The sequence below is a fragment of the Scyliorhinus torazame genome, chromosome 6, assembly GCF_047496885.1.
Source record: "Scyliorhinus torazame isolate Kashiwa2021f chromosome 6, sScyTor2.1, whole genome shotgun sequence".
NCBI lineage: Eukaryota > Metazoa > Chordata > Chondrichthyes > Carcharhiniformes > Scyliorhinidae > Scyliorhinus > Scyliorhinus torazame.
Genome location: NC_092712.1, coordinates 241,311,613 through 241,332,070, shown reverse-complemented (window position 1 = coordinate 241,332,070; position 20,458 = coordinate 241,311,613). Strand labels below are relative to the sequence as shown.

General features: G+C 56.0%; 1 long non-coding RNA gene across 1 annotated transcript in view; it reads right to left on the bottom strand.

Moving 5' to 3' along the window:
• Positions 1 to 20,458, bottom strand: part of LOC140425791 (uncharacterized) — a 314,189-nt gene that overhangs the window by 4,205 nt on the left and 289,526 nt on the right. Inside the window, exon 2 of the long non-coding RNA XR_011948009.1 lies at positions 5,370 to 5,420. This is a non-coding gene — a long non-coding RNA (uncharacterized lncRNA). The remainder of the gene's footprint in view (positions 1 to 5,369; positions 5,421 to 20,458) is intronic.

The window sequence follows — 20,458 nt, the reverse complement described above, 5'->3', positions numbered from 1 at the left end:
GAACAGTTGAGGAAGGCAAGGGGGGCGATCTATGAGTACGGGGAAAAGGCAAGTAGAATGTTGGCGCACCAGCTCAGGAAAAGAGAGGCGGCCAGGGAGATACTAAAGTTAAGAGTAGAGACAATAATACTGTCCTGGACACAGTGGGGGTGAACGAGATGTTTAAGGACTTTTATAGTAAATTATATGAATCGGAACCCCCGGCTGGGGTGGGGGGGGATGACGCAATTTCTGGATCAATTGAGGTTCTCGAGGGTGGAGGAGGGGCTGGGAGCCCCAATTGAGATTGAGAAAATAATCAAGGGGCTGGAGGGCATGCAGTCGGGCAAGGCCCCGGGGCCTGACGACTACCCGGTGGAATTCTATAAGAAGTTTTCAGAGATATTGAGCCCACTGCTGGTGAGGACATTTAATGAAGCAAGAGAGAAGGGAGTCCGCCCCCAAACAATGTTGCAGGCCTCGATTTCATTGATCTTGAAACGGGAGAAGGATCCGGGGCAATACGGGTCATACAGGCCGATTTCTCTACTGAATGTGGATGCCAAACTGCTGGCTAAGAAACTGACCACAAGGATAGAGGACTGTGTCCTGGGGGTGATAGGGAAGACCAGATGGCATTTGTTAAGGGCAGGCAACTCAAGGCCAATGTTCGAAGGCTTCTAAATGGCATTCTTATTATGATGCCCTCAGAAGGAGAGGAGGTGGAGGTTGTGGTAGCGATGGATGCAGAGAAGGCTTTTGATCGGGTGGAGTGGAGTTACCTGTGGGAGGCGCTGGGAAGGTTTGGGTTTGGTGAGGGCTTTATTGACTGGGTGCGGTTACTCTATCAGGCACCAGTAGCGAGTGTGCGTACGAACCGGCTGAGGTTGGGGTATTTTGAACTACACCGAGGGACGAGGCAAGGGTGCCCCCTCTCCCCGCTACTGTTTTCTCTGGCCATAGAGCAATTGGCCATGGCGTTAAGAGCCTCTAGGAACTGGAAAGGGCTGGTTGGGGGGGTGGTGTGGAGCATCGGGTCTCACTATATGCAGAGGACCTGCTCTTGCACATTTCGGACCCATTGGAGGGGATGGGGGAAGTAATGCGAATCTTGGAGGAATTTGGCAATTTTTCGGGGTATAAATTGAACATGGGGAAGAGCGCGATGTTCGTGATTCAGGCTAGAGGGCAGGAGGAGAGACTGGGAGAGGTGCCGCTTAGAATAATAGGGAAGAGCTTTCGCTATCTGGGAATCCAGGTGGCCCAGAAATGGGAGGCACTGCACAAGTTAAACCTATCCCGGCTGGTAAAACAAATGGAAGGGGACTTTAAGAGATGAGACATGCTCCCGCTATCACTGGCGGGGAGGGTACAGACCGTGAAAATGACGGTCCTCCCCAGATTTCTGTTTGTCATTCAGTGCCTCCCCATCTTCATCCCAAAGGCCTTTTTCAAGATTATTTCGGGCTTTGTGTGGGCAAGTAAAACCCCGCTAATGAAGAAAATGTTGCTGGAGCGCAGTCGGGGGGAGGGTGGGTTGGTGCTGCCGAACTTCTGCAATTACTACTGGGCGGTTAATATAGCCATGACCAGTAAGTGGGTAGTGGGGGAGGTGTCGACATGGGAGCGGATGGAGGCGGCGTCATGTAAAGACACCAGTCTGGGAGCATTGGTAACAGCACCTCTGCCGTTCTCGCCGGCCCGATACTCCACAAGTCCGGTGGTAGTGGCGGCTCTGAGGATCTGGGGACAGTGGAGGAGATATAAGAGAGTGGAGGGAGCATCGATTTGGATCCCGATTTATAACCACAGGTTTGTACCGGGTAGGCTAGATGGCGGGTTCCGGAGTTGGCAGAGAGCAGGAATTAGAAGGCTGGGGGATCTATTTATAGATGGGAGCTTTTCCAGCTTGAAAGCTTTGGAGGATAAATTTAAATTGCCAGCAGGGAATGGTTTTAGGTATTTGCAGGTGCGTGACTTCTTGAGAAAACAGGTGCCGGCCTTTCCGCTGCTGCCACCACGGGGCATACAGGATAGAGTAGTTTCCACTACCTGGGTGGGAGAGGGGAAGGTATCGGATATTTACCAGGAGCTTTCCGAGGCAGGGGAAACTCGGGTGGAGGAGCTTAAGGGCAAGTGGGAGGATGAGCTAGGAGAGTTAGAAGCAGGTCTATGGGCGGATGCCCTAAGCAGGGTTAATACATCCTCATCATGTGCCAGGCTTAGCCTGATACAATTTAAGATAGTCCATCGGGCACACATGACAGTGGCTCGGATGAGCCAGTTTTTCAGGGTAGAGGATAGGTGCGCGGGAAGCCCTTGCATGTCCACATGTTTTGGGCATGCCCGAAGCTTAGAGGGTTTTGGCAGGGTTTTGCTAAGGCAATGTTCACGGTGCTAAACACACGGGTGGTGCCGAGTCCGGAGGTAGAGATCTTTGGAGTGTCAGAAGAGCCGGGAGTCCAGGGGGCGAAAGAGGCCGACGTCTTGGCCTTTGCCTCTCTGGTAGCCCGGAGACGGATCTTATTAATGTGGAGGGACTCGAAGCCCCCGAGTGCAGAGACCTGGGTTAGTGACATGGCTGGGTTTCTCAGTCTTGAGAAAATAAATTTGCCTTAAGAGGGTCAATGGTCGGGTTCACCTGGAGGTGGCAGCTGTTCGTCGACTTTCTCGGGGAAAATTAAAAATGCCAGCAGATGCAGTATTCCAAGGCAATTGTTGTTGTATGGTTGAGGTGCGTGAAGATTGGGCTGGGGGGGAAATGTTTATTTTACCATGTTGATGTAATTGTTTTTGTAACTGTTATAAACATTTTCAAATACCTTAATAAAATATTATTTTTTTAAAAAATGATTGGATGATGGCATAGAAAGACATGTATCCAAATTTGCGGATGATACAAAGTGGTATTGTAGACAGGCTAGATGATAGCATAAAATCGGAAAGCAAAATTGACAGACGGGGTGAATGGGCATAATTATGGCAGATGGAATTTAATGTAAGTGTGAGGTTATCCATTTTGGACCAAAAAAGGATAGAGCAGAGTACTATGTAAATGGAAAGAAGTAGGGTACAGTGGAAGTCCAAAGAGACTTGAGGGTTCAGGAGCATAGGTCCTTAAAATGCCAGGAACAAGTGCAGAAAATAATCAAAATGGCTAATGGAATGCTAGCCTTTATATCTAGAGGATTGGAATATCAAGACACGGGTTATGCTGCAGCTATACAAAACCCTGTTTAGACCCCACAGGGTACTGTGAGTAGTTCTGGGCACCACACCTTAGGAAGGATATGTTGGTCTTGGAGAGAGTGCAGCGTAGGTTTACAAAAAGGTTTATGTGGATTTCAGAGGTTGAATTACGAGGAGAGATTACTCAAATTAGTAACTGTATTCAAGATATTAACAGGAAAAGACAGGTTAGATAAAGATAAACTATTTCCAATGGTTGGAGATTCTAAAATTAGGGGGCATAGTCTAAAAATTAGAGCTGGACCATTCAGGAGAGATGTGAGGAAGAACCTCTTCACTCAACGGGTGGTAGAGGTTTGGAATTCTATCGCACAACAACAGATGAAGTTAGAACAGTTGGTAATTTTAAATCTGATTTGATAGATTTTAGTTAAGCAAAAATATTAAGGGAAATGGGCCAAAGGCAGGTTTATGGAGTTAGGTTACAGATCAGCCATGATCTCATTAAATGGCAGGATAGGCTAGATGGGCTGAATGGCCTACTTCTGTTCCTATATTCCTATGCTGGTGCAGAGGCCTGAGACTGAGTTGAAGACCCGATACAATGAGGGCCACGTTGCCACCCATGCTGACACTGAGCGGTGCACCGGGCTGCACAAAATGCGGTTCCGATGCCTGGACCGCTCTGGCAGGGCTCGACAGTAAACCTCCCAGAGGTTCTGCTTTCTGGTGGTCTGCTGTGCCCTCCACAATCTGGCACAGCAGCGGGGTGACATGCTGGAGGAAGAGGAGGAGGAGACAGAGGGACGTGCAGCCTTGTCTGAGGAGTACGAGGGGCAACAGGAGGGGTTGGAGGATGAGCCCAAGGAGGTACTGGATGATGGACGACAGGTGGCGGCAAGGGTCCGACATGCCAGGAGGATCAGGGAGACCCTCATCCTCTTCAGATTTTCCTATGAAAAGGACGAGGCTGCATCCTCCCCCACGTTCCCCCCACCTCCCAATAATACCAGCCCCTCCCTGATCACCTGTCCCCCTCTCCAAGCGTCTATCTAACATCACCCCAGGGTGATGGGCCTGTGTTGGCACTGTCAGTGGGTCACTATACAAGTCAGGAGAGTGATGGCCACTCACTGTTGTTGTGACACTCTAGGCTAGAGCATGCTCAATTCCAGTCCCCTGTGCCCCGGAATCACAACACAAGTGAATAAACCAATAATTCTTAGAAAAATACCCAAAACCGTTGGCCCTTGGCTGCCCAATAATTACTATCACCAGGTTTGTAAAAGTAAACAAATTATTGTTTATTTCTAACAAGAACTATGATGGAATATGCAGCAAATCCAACTGGTTAACTATTATCTAATTATAATTGCCAACTTTAACTTGCCCCCCACCCTCTACGCACACACTCACACAAAACAGGGGTAACTATCAGAAGTAAAAGGGAAAAAGAGTCTTTGTTTCAAATGGTGGTTTCCAGCACCTTACTCCTCTTCAAACTTTGCTTTCAGTTTGTGGTTTGTATTATAGATTCATTCAGTTCTCTATAGTTTCAGAAATACAAAATGCCCAGTCTTTCTGGAGAAAGAGAGAAGGTTTATTTTTAAAATTGAGAGTACCCAATTCATTTTTTCCAATTAAGGGGCAATTTAGCGTGGCCAATCCACCTACTCTGCACATCTTTGGGTTGTGGGGGCAAAACCCACGCAAACACGGGGAGAATGTGCAAACTCCACACGGACAGTGACCTAGAGCCGGGATCGAACCTGGGACCTCGGTGCCATGAGGCAGCAGTGCTAACCACTGTGCCACGGTGATGCCCTAAGAGAGATGATTCTTGTCTTTGTTTGCAACCGGTAATTGTTTTCTGAAGATTAATTCATTCAGGTTCTTTACAGCGCCAGGAATATGCCATTCACAGCCTTTCTGGAGAAAACATGGAGAGAGAGAGTAGGACCTTGTCCCTCTGCTGCCTAGAGTCAAACTGAAACTCCTTGGGACTCTGAATATCATTCCACAGGGATTGAATCCAATCACCACATGTTACTGGGCAGAGTGCCACATTTTAGGCCAATTATAATATAATAATAATCTTTATTGTCACAAGTAGACTTGCATTAACACTACAATGAAGTTACTGTGAAAATATCTCCCAGGCATGGACATCTAGATTTAGATTTAGATTTATTGTCACGTACCGAGGTATAGTGAAAAGTATTGTTCTGTGTACAGTCCAGGCAAAGATCGCTCTATATATGAAAACATAGAACATACGATAAATATATGAGAATACATAATGAAAATACATAAACATAGATAGTGGGACATTGCCAGGCAGCGCATGCGCGGGAGCGTTAGCGGCCGCTCACGGCATCTCCGCGCATGCGCAGTGGAGGGGGTCTCTTCCGCCTCCGCCATGGTGGAGACCATGGCGAAGGCAATGAGTGCCCCCACGGCACAGGCCCGCCCGCGGATCGGTGGGCCCCGATCGCAGGCCAGGCCACCGTGGGGGCACCCCCAGGACCCCGGAGCCCGCCCGCGCCGCCTTGTCCTGCCAGTAAGAGAGGTGGTTTAATCCACGCCGGCGGGACAGGCATTCCAGCAGCGGGACTTCGGCCCATCCAGGCCGGAGAATCGCCGGGGGGGCCCGTCAACCGGCGCGGCGCGATTCCCGCCCCCGCCGAATCTCCGGTGCCGGAGAATTCGGCAACAGGCGGGGGCGGGATTCACGCCAGCCCCCGGCGATTCTCCGACCCGGCGGGGGGTCGGAGAATCCCGCCCCAGAACACACCATTTAGTTATGAGATAATTATAAATGAGTAAGAGAAATTGAAGTAAACAAGGCAGAAACATATTTAACACAGGTAACACAGTGCCTAGCATTGCTGCCACACAACTCCAAGGACCCCTGTTCACTTCAGACTATGTGGTAGTTCTACATTCTCCCCATTTCTGCCAGGGTTTCCTGGAATCAAAGAAGAGAACCATAGAATTCCTACAGTGCAGAAGGATGGCCATATTTCCATCACGTCTGCACCGACCCTCTGCAAGAGTACTCTACCTACTTAAAACAAATAACAAAACCTATCTACACTTACAAATAATCACCTTTAATCATAAAAAAATTAAAAATGACTTGAAAAGAATCGACAACAATAGTAATGACTGTTTAAAAGGAAGTGCAAAGAAACTGTTAAAACAATGTCTGAATGAAAACAAAAGAACAAATAAAAGTACAGCACAGTAACAGGCCTGTCGGCCCTTCAAGTCTGCGCCGGTCACGATGCCTGTCTAAAATGAAACCTTCTTTACTTCAGGGGGCCATGGGCGGTATTCTCCGAGCCCGCGCCAGATCGGAGAATCGCCGTTCAGGACGGTAAGTCGCGCGACGCCGGTCCGACGGCGTTTCGCAATTCTCTGGCGTGGTCCTTAACGCCGGCGCCCAAGGGGGTCCGCTGAGCGATTCTCCGGGCTCCCGCCGATACTGCGGCCGGATGGGCTGAAGTCCCGGTCACGCCGGCGCGGTTCTAACCTGCTTTTAAAAATCGTCAGCCAGTCGTGGGGGGGACCTAGGGCTGGCAGGACGGGCACGGCCATGGCTGTGGGGGGGGGGGGGGGGGGGGGGGGGGGGGAGGAGTCCCTCCAGGTTCGGGGGGGGGCGAGGGGAGGACAGCCCCGTCGGCCGGGAATGGGCCACCATGGCCGGGCGGTGCCAAAGCCACGGATGCCATTACGGCGGCCAGGCTGATGGGCACCGACCCCGGGCGCTGGCTGAGTGCAAGCCCCCCGCCGTGCGGATGGGTGCTGGACCCCCCAGGGGACGGCCCTCCCAGCCAGCGGCACCCACCGCCGGGTAGGTCCAGGGCCGCACCCATGGCAGCCACCAGTGAGGGCAGTGCCATTCAACATTGGTGCTTGCAGGGGGGACAGGCAATAGGAGGGGCACCGAGGGTGCGGGTGGTGGTGGGGGGCATGCGTGGCCGGGGCGCAAGCTGCCAACCAGGGCGGCCATGTAGCCAATGACACCTGGTTGTGGAGGGGTCATGCGCCATGGTTAAACCTGTTGTCTACCCTCCCATCCCCTGCAGATCACAATGTTTGGGAACCAGCCAGCGATGTTGGCCACCGTGGTGGGGGTCGCTGCCCTGCATGCAGCCCTGTGGCATTGTCGGCGCAGGCGGCTCAGAGAGGCATTGGAGGCTGCAGCAGAGGAACAGGCTGCAGGGGGCCAGGTGGCACCCGCTCAGGCTGGAGGGCCGCCCGCCCAACAGGCGCAGGAGGAGGAGGACAACGGGGAGGGTGAGGCACAGGATAACGATACTGATGAGGATGAGGGGGACGAGGAGGAGGAGGAGGGGGTGAAGGGGGAAGAGAAGGAGGAGGTGGTGGTGGTGCCACGGTGCCGGAGGCACCGCATGTCCTTCCAGGACCTCCCGGACAGGGCATGCAGGAGGTGACTCTGGATGAGCCGGGAAATCGTCGCCCATATTTGCCACCTGGTGGCACATCTGGCACTGCGGGGAACTGGTGGAGGACATGCTCTCCCGGTGGCCATCAAGGTGACGGTCGCCCTGAACTTCTACGCCACGGGGTCGTTCCAACCGCCGAGTGGGGCCTGTCTGGCTTCTCGCAGGCATCGGTGCACAGGTGCATCCGTGCAGTGACCGATGCCCTGCATGACATCACGGAGCGCTACATCCAATTCCCTGTGGACCTCGCGCACCAGAATGCCCGGGCAGTGGGCTTCGCTGCCATGGCCAGGATACCCATGGTACAGGGGGCGATCGATGGTGTGCACGTCGCCATGCGGCCACCAGCGGATAACAGGGCTGTGTTCATGAGGGGACCTACTCCATGAACATTCAGGTGGTCACAGATGAAGATCCTGCACGTCTGCGCCCGTTACCCAGGCAGTGTGCATGACTCATTTATCCTGGCACAATCGTTTATCCCTCCATCACCCTGGGCGCGATTCTCCGATCTCGGGACAGAGTGTCCGCGCCGTCGTGAACCCCGTCGCGTTTCACGACGGCATGAAACGGGCGCAGGCAGTCGGGTTCCTGGCCAACACGGCACTGCAGCGGTTCACACCGCTCCAGCCTTACTTCCTGGCGTGCACTGGGGGCGGCACCAACCCACACAGGTGCAGTGGCGACGCGCCAACCCACGCAGGCGCAGTGGCGACGTGCCAACCCACGCAGGCGCAGTGGCGACAACCAACCCACACAGGTGCAGTGGCGACGCGCCAACCCACGCAGGCGCAGTGGCGACGTGCCAACCCACGCAGGCGCAGTGGCGACAACCAACCCACACAGGCGCAGTGGCGACACGCCAACCCACACAGGTGCAGTGGCGACGTGCCAACCCACACAGGCGCAGTGGAGACGTGCCAACCCACGCAGGCGCAGTGGCGATGTGCCAACCCACGCAGGCGCAGTGGCGATGTGCCAACCCACGCAGGCGCAGTGGCGATGCGCCAACCCACACAGGTGCAGTGGCGACGCGCCAACCCACACAGGTGCAGTGGCGACATGGCAACCCACGCAGGCGCAGTGGCGACGCGCCAACCCACGCAGGCGCAGTGGCAACGCGCCAACCCACAGGTGCAGTGGCGACGCGCCAACCCACACAGGTGCAGTGGCGACGCGCCAACCCACACAGGTGCAGTGGCGACATGGCAACCCACGCAGGCGCAGTGGCGACGCGCCAACCCACACAGGCGCAGTGGCAACGCGCCAACCCACAGGTGCAGTGGCGACGCGCCAACCCACACAGGCGCAGTGGTGACGCGCCAACCCACGCAGGCGCAGTGGCGACGTGCCAACCCACGCAGGCGCAGTGGCGACGCGCCAACCCACACAGGTGCAGTGGCGACGCGCCAACCCACACAGGTGCAGTGGCGACGTGCCAACCCACACAGGTGCAGTGGCGACGGGCCAACCGACGCAACATGGCCCGGGGGTTCAGGGGCCGGATGCGCACCAAAGTAGGCCCGGGGGGGGGGGGGGGGAGACGGGGACGGGAGAGGCCAGCCCCATCGGAGGCCCCCGCCGGGGATAGATCCCCCCCCCTGCCCCCCGCCAGGCTGCCCCCCGCCCCTTTGCGCAGAGTTCCCCGCCGGCGGGACTCTGCTTTTTCCGCGCGGCCGCTCGGCCCATTCGGGCCGGAGAATCGGCGGCCCCGCCGCGTACAGCTGCCGTGGGAAACGCGCCGGCGCAAATGGCACTGATTCGCCGCACCTCGGAGAATCGCGCGCCGGCGTCGGGGCGGCATGGCGTGGTTGCGGCGATTCTCCGGCCAAGCGCGGGGCTGGGAGAATCGCGCCCCCTATACCTGAACTATACAACAAAGCCAGATATAATCTAAAGAAATCCATCAAAGATGCCAAAAGACAGTACCGCACCAAGCTCGAGTCCCAGGCTAGCCACATGGACCCCGCCGTCTAATGCAAGGTCTGCAAGACATAACGCCGGCTCCAATGCACCCCTCCCTGATGAGCTCAATGCATTCTATGCCCGCTTTGAGCAAGAGGTCAGCGAGAGCGATCCCTCCACCCCAGAAGCCGCAGATGAACTTGCATCTGAGATCACCATTGCAGACGTCAGAGCAGCCTTCTCGAAGGTCAACCCACGGAAAGCCACTGGCCCGGATGGGGTACCCGGACGAGCACTCAGGTCTTGCGCGGATCAGCTGGCGGGGGTATTCGCAGACATCTTCAACCTCTCTTTACAACAATCTGAGGTCCCTATCTGCTTCAAGAAGACGACCATCATCCCTGTACCAAAAAAAGCCAAGCAGCGTGCCTTGATGACTATCGTCCAGTGGCTCTGACATCCATCATTATGAAGTGCTCCGAAATGTTAGTCATGGCACGAATCAACTCCAGCCTCCCGGTATGCCTTGATCCACTACAGTTCGTCTACCGCTGCAACAGGTCCACAGTAGACACCATCTCCATGGCTCTGCACTCTACCCTGGAACACCTAGATGACAAAGACACCTATGTCAGACTCCTATTTATCGACGACAGCTCAGCCTTCAACACCATCATTCCTATGAAACTCATCTCCAAACTCCGTGGCCTTGGCCTCGGCTCCTCCCTCTGCGACTGCATCCTGAACCTTCTGACCCACAGGCCACAATCAGTCAAGATAGGCAACAACACCTTTGCCACAATCATCCTCAACACCGGTGCCCCACAAGGCTGTGTCCTCAGCCCCCTACTATACTCCTTATACACCTATGACTATGAGGCCAAATTCCCCTTCAACTCGATTTTCAAATTTGCTGAAGACACCACCGTAGTGGGTCGGATTTCAAACAATGACAAGACAGAGTACAGGAATGAGATAGAGAATCTGGTGAATAGTGCGACGACAATAATCTCGCCCTCAATGTCAACTAAATGAAGAAGATTGTCATCTACTTCAGGAAGCGTAGTGGAGAACATGCCCCTGTCTACATCAATGGGAACAAAATAGAAAGGGTCGAGAGCTTCAAGTTTTTAGGTGTACAGATCACCAACAGCCTGTCCTGGTCCCCCCATGCCGACACTATAGTTAAGAAAGCCCACCAACGACTACTTTCTCAGAAGACTAAGGAAATTTGGCATGTCAGCTACGACCCTCACCAACTTCTACAGATGTGCCATAGAAAGCATTATTTCTGGTTGTATCACAGCTTGGTTTGGTGCCTGCTCTGCCCAAGACCGCAGGAAACTACAAAAGGTTGTGAATGTAGCCCAGTCCATCACGCAAACCAGCCTCCCATCCATTGATTCTATCTATAATTCCCGCTGCCTCGGAAAGGCAACCAGTATGATTAAGGACCCCACGCACCCCGGACATACTCTCTTCCACCTTCTTCCATCAGGAAAAAGATACCAAAGTTTGAGGTCACGTACCAACCGATTCAAGAACAGCTTCTTCCCTACTGCCATCAGACTTTTGAATGGACCTACCTCGTATTAAGTTGATCTTTTCTCTACACCTTGCTATAACTGGAACATTATATTCTGCAGTCTCTCCTTCCATCCCTCTGTACGGTATGCATTGTTTGTACAGCATGCAAGAAACAATACTTTTCATTGTATACTAATACATGCGACAATAATAAATCAAATCACCCCTCGACCACAGTGGCACTCTGTCCCCTACCCGACCCCGCAGGCATCGGACATTGCACAGAGGCAGCTTGCATTGGTGTAACAGTGAGTTTAATTAGAAACGTTACATACACACGCCCAAGCCCCTATAGCTAAACTGTGCCCTAAATCTGTGCCAACTTACTAGGTGTCTAACTTCCTGGCCTTATGGGCCCTACCACTACGTCTTTGTGCTTCCCTAGATGGTACAGCAGGAGTGAAGGCAGACTGCTGAGACTCCTGCTCTGCGACTTTGCTCCCCGTTGGCGCTCGTTTTCTGGGGCGGCCCGGCCTGAATGGGCCAGGCTGCTCCCCGGGCGTCCTGGATGGCGTGGTGCCACCCTGTTCTGCCCGCTGTCCGCTAGATGCACCAGGGACGGAACGGGGGGAGTCCGAGGTGCCGCGGTGTTCTGGGACCTCCCCTGCAGGAGTCCACAGGCCCAAGCAACTCCTCCTTCCCCGGGGTGCCCAGTGGCCCCCGGGCCTCTCCATGGGATGGGGGTGTGAGAGGAGACAAGCCCCGAGGCACCATTGACATCGGCTCTGGCACATGGCTGCCTGTGAGAGGGCAGCCCTGTCCTGGGCCACGGATGACGCTTGCACATGAAGCCCCATGCCTTGCAGACCTGACCCATGGCCGACACCTTTGCCCCCATTGCCTCCATTGTGGACACCGTGCGGTGTCGGCCTGGGTGGCAGCCATGACCGGCACCACTCCCTGCTCCTGGACGTGGATGGACTTCTCCACCTGCGTCTGCAGCTGCTGGAAGCTGGCCGTCATCCCGTTGTCTATTCCCTGGGCGTCTGACTGCATCGGGTCACTGGGTGGGTCTAGTAAGTCCAAGAACCCGGGAACCATCTGTGCGGCAGCTGGTTGCTGGGGCCAGTCTGCCCTCCGACCGTCCGGCCCCTCAGCTGCTCCGACCTCCACCTGCTGTACCGGTACGGCTGTGTGGTGCTCACCAGTGAGTGTCCCAGGAGCCTCTTCACTAAAGTGCCCAACCGAGGTGAGAGTTTCTGCGATGGTGGAGGGTGTGGGAGACAGCAGTGACGAAAAGTCAATGTCGTCATCGGAGCCAAAGTCTGGTGTCTCCTGCGTCGACCCATGGCCTGATGGTCCCAGTGTTGCCGCCGTCTGCGTGTCACTGTCCGGTCTGTCCGTCCTCTGTGTGTCCGTCCTCTGTGTGTCAGTGTTTTGGGTGTCCGTGTCCTGGGTCTCTGTGTCGGTAGCAGAGCTTCCGTGACGTCTGCCCTCCCCACTGTGGCCTGCGTCCCTGGGGGCCACTGGACCTGGCACTGGGCGTGGTATGCCAGACGGCATGGGATGACCGGCGGCTGGTCCTTTAAGTAACAAGAAAGCATGTACTGTTAGACAGGCGACAGGGGTGAGAGTGTGGAGTGCGGGGCTAGGCTGAGGGGGTGGAGTGGGGGCTGGGGTGAGGGGGTAGGGTGAGGGGTTGGCGTGAGGGTCTGGGGTGAGGGTGTGGAGTGGGGAGTGTTGGGTGTTCTGGATTACATGCAGGTGATCCAGAACACTTGAAGTAGTGCAACACTATTTTATTAAAAGGTTAACTATTTAAACATACTTGAACTGTGGGTAAATACGATACGAGCTTTAACTAAAGACCTTTGCCTTGTCCTAACCAGTTGATGCACTCAGCACATGGTGAATGTCTGTGTGGCAGGCTGTGAGCTCTGTGCTCCGAGCTAGCTGCTACTCGAATGAGCGGGAACTCTGATGCCCCCTGTCTTTATAGTGCGTGTGCTCTCACTGGTGATTGGCTGCGGTGTTGTGGATGTTGATTGGTCCCACTGTGTGTCCATCAGTGTGTGTCTGCACCATGATATACTGGTGTATATTATGACATTCCCCCTTTTATATAAAAAAATGTGCCTGCGCGACAATAAATAGTGTGTGGTGAATGTTCCTAACTACGTGTGTGTGAAATATTTACAGGACTATGTACATAAAACTAAGCTATTTACATGGGAAGGTGCCTGGTGCAGAAAAAACAGTGTGTCACACAAATAACGAGATGAACACTACATACAAACCACTGGAACGATTAAACGGAAGAACAGAACAAACCAGAGGGTCCATTAGTGCACAAAGTTCACAAATTAAGTCTCTGAGGTGGGCGATGAATTCTGGTTGACCGCCTCAAGGGTGGGTCAGGAGCCACCAGCTGAGGAGCGGGCTGGACTGCGCAGAGTGAGGAGGATGCAGAGTAACCGGAATCTCCGCATAGTCCAGGTCAGGGTCAACAGGAGGGCGTGGCACTGGCGGAGGAGGATCACGTATCGAGTGTGGAACGAGACGAAGGGCACAGAATGGAACCATCAGGTAGACGAACCAGGAACGAGCGGGGAACCACCTGCCGAAGAACCACAGCAGTTGCAGACCAGCCACCATCTGGAAGATGGATGCGGACATTGTCATCTGGAGCCAGAGCAGGGAGATCAGCTGCACGGTAGTCATGAGCCGCCTTATACTGTGCACGAGACAGTTGCATTCGTTGAAGGACCGGAACATGGTCGAGGTCTGGGACATGAATGGACGGCACTGTCGTCCTCAGGGTGCGACCCATGAGCAGCTGGGCTGGCAACAGGCCAGTGGACAGTGGGGCCGAGCGATAGGCCAGCAGGGCGAGGTAGAAGTTGGATCCCGCATCGGCAGCCTTGCAGAGGAGCTGTTGACTATGCGGACGCCCTTCTCCACTTTGCCATTGGATTGGGGGTAGAGGGGACTGGATGTCACAGGCACAAAGTTGTACCTCCTGGCAAAGTTGGACCATTCCTGGCTTGTGAAGCAGGGGCCATTGTCTGACATCACAGTGAGTGGGATGCCGTGACGAGCAAAGGTGTCCTTACAGGCACGGATGACTGCAGACGATGTGATGTCGTGCAAACGTACCACCTCCGGGTAGTTTGAAAAATAGTCTACAATCAGAACATAGTCCCTGCCCAGCGCGTGGAACAGGTCGATGCCGACATTGGACCAAGGGGACGTGACCAACTCATGGGCTGTAGGGTCTCACGTGGTTGGGTCGGCTGGAACCGCTGACAGGTGGGGCAGTGTTGGCGATGTCGTCATTGATGCCGGGCCAGTACACTGCTTCTCGGGCCCATCGGCGGCACTTCTCCACGCCAAGATGGCCCTCGTGTAGCTGTTCCAAGACAAGCTGGTGCATGCTGTGCGGGATAACAATGTGGTCCAGATTCAGGAGGACACCATCGACTACCGCCAGATCGTCTCTGATGTTGTAGAACTGCGGGCATTGGCACTTGAGCCACCCGTCTGTTAGGTGGCGCATGACATGCTGTAGTAGGGGGTCAGCTGCAGTCTCGCGGCGAATTTGGACGAGGCGTTCATCCGTGGCCGGTAAATTGGAGGCCACGAAGGCCACATGGGCGTCAACCTGGCAGACGAATCCCGTTGGGTCACACGGGGTGTTGACTGCCCTGGACAGAGCATTGGCTATGATCAGGTCTTTGCCCGGGGTGTATAGGAGCTGGAAATCGTATCGCCGGAGTTTGAGCAGAATGCGCTGTCATGTCGTTCAAGTCTTTTTGTATTATATTGACCAGTGGGCGATGGTCGGTCTCGATGGTGAATTGGGGAAGCCCGTACACATAATCATGAAACTTGACGACACCGGTCAAAAGGCCCAGGCACTCCTTTTGTATCTGTGCATAGCGCTGTTCCGTGGGGGTCATGGCACGTGACGCATATGCAACGGGGGCCCATGATTAGGCCTCATCGCGTTTCAGGAGCACTGCCCCAATGCCAGATTGGCTGGCATCGGTCGAAATTTTTGTCTCTTTCGCTGGATCAAAAAAGGTCAATACCGGGGCCATGGTAAGTTTGGTTTTAAGTTCTCTCCATTCGTGGTCGTGGGCAGGAAGCCATTGGAAGTCTGTCGTCTTCCTGACCAGGTTGCTGAGAGCTGTGGTATGAGAGGCGAGGTTAGGGATGAACTTCCCTAGGAAGTTGACCGTGCCCAGAAATCGGAGGACCGCCTTCTTGTCCTCTGGCTTTTTCATGGCTGTGATGGCAGCCATCTTGTCTGCATCCGGCCGCACACCCAATTGGGAGATGTGGTCCCCTAGGAACTTGTGTTTCGTCTGGCCGAAGGAGCATTTGGCTCTGTTGAGGCGTAGGCCCTGCTCCCGTATGCGTTTGAACACGCGCTGGAATCGTGACGTCAGCACGTTCGCTGCGCCACCGCGCATGCGCGGTGCGGTCATGCGTGGTGCGCGCTTGCGCATTACGTTCCTCCACGTTGCCGCCCCTCGTTTGGTACGTACAAGCGCGGGAGTCCGCGAAAAGCATGCAAAATGGCCGCCCTCATCCAGGCTGAGGCCCTGGAGGTGCTCAATCAATTGGACCCGTTCCGCCTCGTGGGGACCTTGCCGCGTCGTTTCAGCCGCTTGTATATGGGAGTACCGACTGGTGGCATTTTCATGTAGGACACAGGTCTCAATGGTGGTCGCTAGGGTGAGTTGCTTTACTTTGAGGAGCTGCTGACGTAGGGGGTCCAACTGAACACCGAAAATGATCTGGTCACGTATCATGGAGTCGGAGGTGGGCCCGTATCTGCAAGATTCCGCAAGGATGTGGAGTTGCATTAGAAAGGATTGGAAAGGTTCGTCCTTACCCTGAAAACACTGCTGGAACACGTAGCGTTCGAAACTTTCATTCCCCTCTACGCTGCAATGAGTGTCAAATTTGAGGAGAACTGTCGTCTTTTCTTTGTCATCTGCAAAGGTGAGAGAGTTGAAAATGTGGATGGCATGGTCCCCGGCCGTGGAGAGGAGAAGAGCAATCTTTCTGGTGTCCGAGGCGCCCTCCCTATCCGTGGCTTCGAGGAAGAGCTGGAAGCGCTGTTTGAAAATCTTCCAGTTGGCCCCGAGGTTGCCGGCGATGCGGAGCGGTGGCGGCGGGCTGATGTTCATGTTGCAGGATGACGGAATGCTGGTGGAAGGCAGATCACTTGCAGGTAGGTCTAAGAAGTGCTAGTATGCAACCACGCCTGGTATCATGATGTGTTGGGTTTCTGGATCACATACAGGTCACCAACACTTGAAGTAGTGCAACACTATTTTATTGTAAGGTTAACTATATAAACATACTTGAACTGTGGATAAATACGATACTAGCTTTAACTAAAGACCTTTGCCTTGTCCTAACCAGTTGATGCACTCTGCACATGGTGAATGTCTGTGTTGCAGGCTGTGAGCTCTGTGCTCTTAGTTAGCTGCTACTCGAATGAGCGAGAACTCTGATGCCCCCTGTCTTTATAGTGCGTGTGCTCTCACTGGTGATTGGCTGTGTGTCCATCAGTGTGTGTCTGCACCATGATATACTGGTGTATATTATGACAGGGAGGTGAAGGGAGGGTGTGGACTGGGGGGCTGAGGTGAGGGGGTGGCGAGGGGGCTGGGGTGAGGGGGTGGAGTGGGGGGCTGGGGTGAGGGGGTGGAGTGGGGGCTGGCGTGAGGGTGTGGAGTGGGGGGCGGGTGAGGGGGTGGAGTGGGGCCTGTGGTGATGGGGTTGGGTGAGGGGTTGGAGTGGGGGGTCTGGGGTGAGGGTGTGGAGTGGGGTGAAGTGAGGGTGTGGAGTGGGGGGCTGGAGTGAGGGGTGGTTTGGGGGCTGGGGTGAGGGTGTGGAGTGGGGGCTGAGGTGAGGGATTGGAGTGGCGGTCTGGGGTGAGGGTGTGGAGTGGGGGGCTGCGGTGAGTGTGTGGAGTGGGGGTTGGGGTGAAGTGGGGGGCTGGGGGGTGGAGTGGGGGGCTGGGGTGAGGGTGTGGAGTGGGGGGCTGGGGTGAGGGGGTGGAGTGGGGGGCTGGGGTGAGGGGGTGGAGTGGGGGGCTGGGGGTGCAGTGGGGGGCTGGGGTTAGGGTTTGAAGTGGGGGCTGGGGTGAGGGTGTGGAGTGGGGGTCTGGCGTGAGGGTGTGGAGTGGGGGGCTGGTGTGAGTTGGTGGAGTGGGGGGGTGGGGTCAGGGAGTAGGGTGAGGGGTTGGAGTGGGGGTCTGGGGTGAGGGTGTGGAGTGGGGGGCTGGAGTGAGTGTGTGGAGTGCGGGTTAGGGTGAAGTTGGGGGCTGAGAGGTGGAGTGGGGGGCTGGGGGGTGGAGTGGTGGGCTGGGGCGAGGTGGGGGCTGGGGTGCGGGTGTGGAGTGGGGGATTGGGGTGAGGGGGTGGAGTGGGGGCCTGGGGGGTGGAGTGGGGGGCTGGGGTGAGGGTGTGGAGTGGGGGCTGGGGTGAGGGTGTGGAGTGGGGCTGGGGTGAGGGTGTGGAGTGGGGGGCTGGGGTGAGGGGATGGAGTGGGGGTCTGGGGTGAGGGTGTGGAGTGGGGGGGTGAAGTGAGGATGTGGAGTGGGGGACTGGGGTGAGGGGGTGGAGTGATGACTGGGGTGAGGGTGTGGAGTGGGGGTTGGGGTGAAGGGGTGGAGTGGGGTGCTGGGGTGAGGAGGTGGAGTGGGGGACTGGGGTGAGGAGGTGGAGTGGGGGGGTGAAGTGAGGATGTGGAGTGGGGGACTGGAGTGAGGGGGTGGAGTGATGACTGGGGTGAGGGTGTGGAGTGGGGGCTGGGGTGATGGTGTGGAGTGGGGTGCTGGGGTGAGGAGGCGGAATGGGGGACTGGGGTGAGGGGGTGGAGTGGGGGGCTGGGGTGAGGGGGTGGAGTGGGGTGGCTGGGGTGAGGAGGTGGTGTGGGGGACTGGGGTGAGGAGGTGGAGTGGGGGTTGGGGTAAGGAGTGGTGGGCTGGGGTGAGCGGGTGGGTTGGGGGCTGGGGTGAGGGTGTGGTGGGGGCCTGAGGTGAGGGTGTGGAGTGGGGGGCTGGGATGAGCGTGTGGAGTGGGGGCTGGGGTGAGGGTATGGAGTGGGGGCTGGAGTGAGTATGTGGAGTGGGGGTTGGGGTGAGGAGTGGTGGGCTGGGGTGAGTGGGTGGGGTGGGGGCTGGGGTGAGGAGGTGGGTTGGGGGCTGGGGTGAGGGTGTGGAGTGGGGGGCTGGGGTGAGGGTGTGGAGTGGGGGGCTGGGGTGAGGGTGCGGAGTGGGGGCTGGGGTGAGGGTGTGGTGGGGGCCTGGGGTGAGGGTGTGGAGTGGGGGACTGGGGTGAGGGTGTGGAGTGGGGGCTGGGGTGAGGGTGTGGAGTGGGGGGCAGGGGTGAGGGGGTGGAGTGGGGGGCTGGGGTGAGGGTGTGGAGTGGGTGGCTGGGGCGAGGCGGTGGAGTGAGGGGCTGGGGTGAGGAGTGGGGGGCTGGGTTGAGGGTGTGGAGTGGGGGGCTGGGGTAAGGTGTTGGAGTGGGGGGCTGGGGCGAGGGGGTGGAGTGAGGGGCTGGGGTGAGTGTGTGGAGTGGGGGGCTGGGGTGAGTGTGTGGAGTGGGGGGCTGGGGTGAGGGGGTGGAGTGGGGGGCTGGGGCGAGGGTGTGGAGTGAGGGGCTGGGGTGAGGGGGTATAGTGGGGGCTGGGTGAGGGGGTGGAGTCAGGCAGGGGAGTCCTTCTTGGTGGTGCGACTCCGACCTGGCAACCGGCAACATCCCGGTCCTCGGCTCCGCCTGCGAGGTCCAGTGCCCTCTGCTCTTAGACGGTGAGGGGTTGCAGCAGTATGGGTGGACTCCCTCCAGTTTTTTCCCGCTCCCTTTGGTTGTGGGTGTGCTGATCCGGGGGGGGGGGGACATCAGTGTTAGGCAGTGCGACGCACGCAGCGCAGCTGTTGGGTATACAATGGCATGAGAGCACGGGGCACCTGGCCAAAGCGGTTGGCATGGGTGGGTGCAGTCCATGTGGGTCAGGGAGGGGGTTATGCCGTCCTCCTGGGTGTGGGGGCCTTTCTCATGTGTGAGGTTAGGGGTGGTGGTGCTAGGGGCACGTTGCAATGTACTCACCCTGGCTGTCCTTGTTCGGTCGTGCAGCTTTTTGCGGCACTGGTCGCTGGTACGTGGGGTGTGCCCCACTGCGCTGACGGCCTTGCCCACCTCCCTTCACTTATGCCGGATGGTGCTGCTCGGTTGGCGGTGGTTCCATCCGAGGCTCAGGACAGCCCTCCTCTCCTCTGCCGCATCCAGGAGCGTGTCCAAGACGTGGTCCCTAAACCTCGGGACAGCACGGTGGGCGGTGGCCATCTTGCCAGTGTCGCCAGTGAGCACCGCTCGCGCAACTTAAGCGATTCGGCGCCCCGTAAGTTACGAGGCCCGCGTATCCAACGTTGATCTGGGGCCTCTCCCCGCATTCTTCTCGCGGCTCCCGTGCTGGCCCGTTTTACGGGCCAGAATCGCTGCTCCCAGCGGCCTGCTGACGCCGTCGTAAAACGCGCCGGCGTTTACGATGGCGTCAGCACTCTGCCGCTGGATCGGAGAATCCTGCCCCAATTCCCTCAATTCCCATCCTATTCATCTATTTGTCAAGATGCCTCTTAAATGTCGCTATGATACCTGCTTCCACCATCTCCACCGGCAGCGAGTTTCAGGCACTTAAAACACTGTGTAAAGCATTTGCCTCGGAATGGCAGAGCAGGCTTGAAGGGCCAAAAGGCCTCCTCCTGATCCTATATTCTATGTATCTCCTCTAAACGTTCGCCTTCGCACTTTAAGCCTATGTCCCCATGTAATTGACTTTTCCACCCTGGGAAAAAGCTTCTGACTATCCACTCCATGCCCCTCATAATTTTGTAATCCTCAATCAGGTCGCCCCTCAACCTCCGTTGTTCCAGTGAAAACAATCCGAGTTTATCCAACTTCTCCTCAGAGTTAATACCCTCCAGACCAGGCAACATCCTGGTAAAAAGCAAATTACTGCGAATGCTGGAATCTGAAACCAAAAGAGAAAATGCTGGAAAATCTCAGCAGATCTGGCAGCATCTGTAGGGAGAGAAAAGAGATCACATTTCGAGTCCAGATGACCCTTTGTCAAAGTTAACAAAGGGTCATCTGGACTTGAAACGTCAGCTCTTTTCTCTTCCTACAGATGCTGCCAGACCTGCTGAAATTTTCCAGCATTTTCTCTTTTGGTTTCAACATCCTGGTAAACCTCTTCTGTACTCTCTCCAAAGCCTCCACATCCTTCTGATAGTGTGGTGACCAGAATTGTACGCAATATTCCAAGTGTGGCCTCACTAAGTTTCTATGCAGCTGCAGCATGACTTG